Source organism: Aedes albopictus, chromosome 1, assembly GCF_035046485.1.
Source record: "Aedes albopictus strain Foshan chromosome 1, AalbF5, whole genome shotgun sequence".
Lineage (NCBI taxonomy): Eukaryota > Metazoa > Arthropoda > Insecta > Diptera > Culicidae > Aedes > Aedes albopictus.
In genome coordinates, this window is record NC_085136.1 from 175,225,389 (window position 1) to 175,231,570 (window position 6,182).

General features: G+C 39.8%; 1 pseudogene; it reads left to right on the forward strand.

Moving 5' to 3' along the window:
- The first annotated feature begins 761 nt into the window (after positions 1–761).
- Positions 762–1,212, forward strand: LOC115266459 (small ribosomal subunit protein eS4-like; annotated as a pseudogene).
- The last annotated feature ends 4,970 nt before the right edge of the window (positions 1,213–6,182 follow it).

A 6,182-nucleotide genomic window follows, 5' to 3' on the forward strand; every position in this document is an offset into this window, starting at 1 on the left:
TTCTCCAGGACTCTCCAGAAACTCTTGGAGAAATTCCCGAGGAATCCCTGAAGAACTCCTGGAGGAATTCCTGAGGAACTTTCAAGGACGAATTCTCGGTTAATTTCTGCAAGAATTCACAAGAAATTTCTACGGGAATTCTCGATGATCTTCGGCAGCAATTCACGAGAAGCTGCAGGACTTCTCGAAGAAGCCCTGGAGAAATTCCCGGGAAATTGATAACCATGGAACTCCTAGATGTATCAGCAGCTTCAGTGCAGGAATTTCCGTGGAACTTCTGGAAGTATTCTTGGTTGAATTCCAATGGAACTGGCGGGAAAATTCCCGAAGCACTCCTGAAGGAATTCCCGAAAAACTCTTGGAAAAATTCCCGGGGAACCCCTGGAGGAAGTTCCGTGGTACTTCTGGAGGTATTCTTAAAGATATCCAGGAGAAATTCCCGTGGAATTCCAATGGAACTCCTGGAGGAATTACCAAGCAACTTTTGGGGAAATTCCCGGGGAACTCCTGTAGAAATGTTATTACGAATGAACTCACAATCTGAAATAAAACCAAAGTCTTTTGGCAATTCCCATAAATTCTTGTAAAAAATATGAAATTGTTTGTGAAATTTTATTAAAACTCTATTTAAATATTGATCCATTTCTAATAACTGATTGCTAATAACGTTTGTATGTTTCCAGGATGCAAATGCAGCCATCATCGAGTCAGTGGCACCGTCGGAATAATCATAAATATCCTTTTCGTTCTAAAGTGTCAAAATGGCTCGCGGACCGAAAAACATTTAAAACGTTTGAACGCCTCCAGGGTTACTTTTTCCCTGCGTCCATCCACTGGCCCACACAAACTGCGCGAGTCAATTGCGCAACCATCTGAAGTACATCTTGACCAACACTGAAGTCACCAAGAACTGCAGCGTCTCATCTAGATGGAAGGCATGGTTCGCACCATGACCCCAACTACCCGGTTGGATTCATGGATGTCATCACTCTTTGATCTACGGCGTCAAGGATCGTTTCACCGTTCACCGTATTACCTCGGACAAGGCCAAGTACAAGCTCCTGAAGTGCATCCAGATCGGCCCGAAGAATGTGCCGTTTATCTTGACCCACCATCCGGATCCGAGCATCCACCAGAACGATTCCATCCGCTACGATATCGCCACCAGTAATGGACGTGTTCAAGCTCGAACCCGCGGTAATCTGTGCATGAAGCACTCGGGATCGTGAAAAATCGTGCTCTTCAAAAATTCCAAAGCACACGTATTTGCCACCCGTCCTGACCAACGTTTTCATCATCGACTGTTGAGAAAAAATATAAAAAAAACAATAAACCTTGGTTCATTTTTGTGTAATTAATTGTTCATTGCTTTCTCTTCTATGGCTGTTTAAATTATGTTTTTATTCTTTTTCGATTTGAATTTAGTATAGATGTAGTGTTTACTTTAGCTATACACAATTCTCAGCGAAAAGGGATGAAAGCGCAATTTAATCGGCTATAGAAGGGCGTTTGAAATCATTTTCATTTTACATCGCTTCATTTACATCGTATAAATGTACGTCGAATAAATTACATCGCAAAAATTACATCGAATCTGTTTATTACATCAACAGCCGTCGAGTACATCGGGCTGTGTAATATTAATCAATCGATGTAACGACCTGGTTGCAGCGATTTCGATGTAATATTCAACAACTTTTTTTGCTGTGCAAAGAAAATGGCATAGAAAAAGGAGTTCCAGTAGGCCCACCAGATGGTGGGTAGGCTGAGAATGATCCGATGATAAATCGATAAAGCAAAGAAAATGGCTAAGAAAAAGGAGTTTCAGTAGGCCCACCTGATGGTGGGTAGGCTAATGGTTCGAGACTGAATAAAAAAAAATAGCAACAAAAAAATATTGGTTCTAGGAGGCTTATCAGCCAGTAAGCAGGCTTGGATTTGTATTTTATTTGAATAAGATTTGGATTTGGATTGGATTTGGAATTGATTTGAATTGGATTTGGATTGGATTGGATTCTATTTTGATTGGATTTGGATTGGATTTGGATAAGCTTTGGATTGAATTTGTATTTGATTTGGATTTAACTTTAATTGGATATGGATAAAAAATGGATTTGAGTTGAATTGGATTTGGATTCAATTTGGATTGTATTTGGATTGGATTTGGATTGGATTTGGATTTGATTTGGATTGGGTTTGGATTGGATTTGGAATTGATTCGAATTGGATTTCGATCGGATTTGGATAAGATTTGGATTGAATATAGATTTGGATTTAAAAATTTAATATTGATTAAAATTGGATTTGAGTTGGATTGGATTTGGATTCAAATTGGATAGTATTTGGATTGGATAACGATTGGATTTGGAGTGGATTTGGATTGGATTTGGATTGGATTTATATTGGACTTGGATTGGATTTGAACTGGAATTGGATTGCATTGGATTTGGATTGGATTTGGATTGGGTTTGGATTGGATTTGATTTGGATTGGGTTTGGATTGGATTTGGATTGGATTTGGATTGGATTTGGAATTGATTTGAATTAGATTTCGATCGGATTTATATAAGGTTTGGATTGAATATGGATTTGATTTGGATTTAAAAATTGGATATAGATTAAAATTGGATTTGAGTTGGATTGGATTTGGATTCAAATTGGATAGTATTTGGATTGGATTGGATTTGGATTGGATTTGGATTGGGTTTGGTTTGGATTTGGATTGGATTTGGATTGGATTTGGATTGGATTTGGATTGGAATTGGATTGGAATTGGATTGGATTTGGATTGGATTTGGATTGGATTTGGATTGGATTTGGATTGGATTTGGATTGGATTTGGATTGGATTTGGATTGGATTTGGATTGGATTTGGATTGGATTTGGATTGGATTTGGATTGGATTTGGATTGGATTTGGATTGGATTTGGATTGGATTTGGATTGGATTTGGATTGGATTTGGATTGGATTTATATTGGATTTGGATTGGATTTGGTTTGGATTTGGATTGCATTGGATTTGGATTGGATTTGGATTTGATTTGGATTGGATTTGGATTGGATTGGATTTGGATTGGATTTGGATTGGATTGGGATTGGATTTGGATTGGATTTGGATTGGATTTGGATTGGATTTGGATTGGATTTGGATTGGATTTGGATTGGATTTGGATTGGATTTGGATTGGATTTGGATTGGATTTGGATTGGATTTGGATTGGATTTGGATTGGATTTGGATTGGATTTGGATTGGATTTGGATTGTATTTGGATTGGATTTGGATTGGATTTGGATTGGATTTGGATTGGATTTGGATTGGATTTGGATTGGATTTGGATTGGATTTGGATTGGATTTGGATTGGATTTGGATTGGATTTGGATTGGATTTGGATTGGATTTGGACTGGATTTGGATTGGATTTGGAATGGATTTGGATTGGATTTGGATTGGATTTGGATTGGATTTGGATTGGATTTGGATTGGATTTGGATTGGATTTGGATTGGATTTGGATTGGATTTGGATTGGATTTGGATTGGATTTGGATTGGATTTGGATTGGATTTGGATTGGATTTGGATTGGATTTGGATTGGATTTGGATTGGATTTGGATTGGATTTGGATTGGATTTGGATTGGATTTGGATTGGATTTGGATTGGATTTGGATTGGATTTGGATTGGATTTGGATTGGATTTGGATTGGATTTGGATTGGATTTGGATTGGATTTGGATTGGATTTGGATTGGATTTGGATTGGATTTGGATTGGATTTGGATTGGATTTGGATTGGATTTGGATTGGATTTGGATTGGATTTGGATTGGATTTGGATTGGATTTGGATTGGATTTGGATTGGATTTGGATTGGATTTGGATTGGATTTGGATTGGATTTGGATTGGATTTGGATTGGATTTGGATTGGATTTGGATTGGATTTGGATTGGATTTGGATTGGATTTGGATTGGATTTGGATTGGATTTGGATTGGATTTGGATTGGATTTGGATTGGATTCGGATTGGATTGGATTTGGTTTGGATTTGGATTGGATTTGGATAGGATTTGGTTTGGATTTGGATTGGATTTGGATTTGAATTGGATTAGGATTGGGTTTGGAATTGATTTACATTCAATTTGGATTTAACTTTGATTGGATATGGATTAAAATTGGATTTGAGTTGGATTGGATTTGGGTTCGAATTGGATTGTATTTGGATTGCATTGGATTTGGATCGGATTTAGATTGGATTTGGAATGAATTTGGATTTGATTTGGATTGGATTTGGTTTGACTTGGATTGGATTTGGATTAGATTTGGATTATATTTGGATCGAATTTGAATATGATTTGGAATTGATTTGGATTGGATTTGGATTTGGTTAGGATTTGATTTGAATAGAATTTTGACTGGATTTGAATTTTATGTAGATTGGATTTGTATTGAATTTGGATTTGATTTGGATTAAACTTTGATTGGATATGGATTGAAATTGGATTTGATTTGGATTGGATTGAATTGGATTTGGATTGGATTTAGGTGTGATTTTAATTGGATATGGATTGAAATTGGATTTCATTTGGATTGGATATGGATTGAAATTGGATTTGATTTGGATGGGGTTTGGATTGGATTTGATTTGAATTTGGAATGGATTTGGATTCGATTTGGATTGGATTGGATTTGATTTGGATTTGGATTGGGTTTGGAACTGAGTTTGAGTTATGAACAGAGCAGTAACCGTAAAATGTGCTTATGTTCTATAGTTGTTTTTTGTTTGTAAAAACAGTGTTTCGTGTCGTGAAATTTATATAAGTGTGTGGGGCATTTTACGCTCTTTCCACCCATGTTAGACGTTTTAAGGACGGTTTAAGTGTATCCGAACATTTTTGGAAAAAAGTGACGAAAATTCGCAGTGTTTAATCACTACATCGGCATATACCCGAACAATAGCATCGCAAAAACCTGTCTCTGCTTTGCTGAAGGGGGGCCTGCGTGCCCTACGTCGCTCCCATGACGTCGGTTACGTGCAGCGCTTGTTCCCAGATTATCGTCGCCGAAAATGATAGAGTCTATTGTTTAGGCGGGTGCGAACAAATTTTGCACATTCGTTGCTCTGAGCTTCGTCCGTCCGACTCTATTGCTTTGAGAAATAATGTCGCTCTGCAATACATGTGCTTTGCATGCCGCAAGAAGCAGATAAGTCTGAATGACTTACAGACCAAATACTCCGAGCTGTTAGAAAGAATGGACGATGTCTGCGCTACAGTTTCAAAATATGAGTCCTGTATGCACCAGATGGAGGAAAACCTGTGGAGAAAAATCGAAACTACACTAATACCGTCTCTCGTGGAAAAAATTGAATCTATGCTAACCGACCGTGGCACGGTAAAGGCTGGGTATGCTGCGCAATTCAGATCCCATTGTGATCCACTAGCCTCTGCCCAGCAACTCCTATCCCTACCTCCACGCGGTACCGGCCGGAAACTAAGAGCAACCTTAGGGAAGATCGGGTAACCAACCCCGGTGGGACCTTTGGTCGTAGGCTGACAGGGAAGGGGGGGTTTGCTTCGGCAAACCTGAGCGTCTGTTCTCCAGGAGGAGCGGCTCACAACAGCGTCTGATCCCCATGTTAGGGGCGGCTGATCTACGTCCGAGTGCCAGAGAAGGACTCTAAGCTCAACTGTGCACTATAGTCCTCCGGAAAGTAGGGGGTTGGTGTCAGGCCCTACGAGCCAGCCGTAAAAAACCATTGTAACGGAAAATCAGCAACAGAATAATACGAACCGAGACCAACGGCAACGACCCCAGCGAACAAAAAGGACTTGCGATTGGAAACTCGGTACGTGGAACTGCCGATCTCTCAACTTCATTGGGAGCACCCGCATACTCGCCGATCTACTGAAGGACCGCGGGTTCGGCATCGTAGCGCTGCAGGAGGTGTGTTGGACAGGATCCATGGTGCGAACGTTTAGAGGTAATCATACCATCTACCAGAGCTGCGGCAACACACGCGAGCTGGGAACAGCTTTCATCGTGATGGGTGATATGCAGAGGCGCGTGATCGGTTGGTGGCCGATCGACGAAAGAATGTGCAGGTTGAGGATCAAGGGCCGATTCTTCAACTTCAGCATAATAAACGTGCACAGCCCACACTCCGGAAGTACTGATGATGACAAGGAC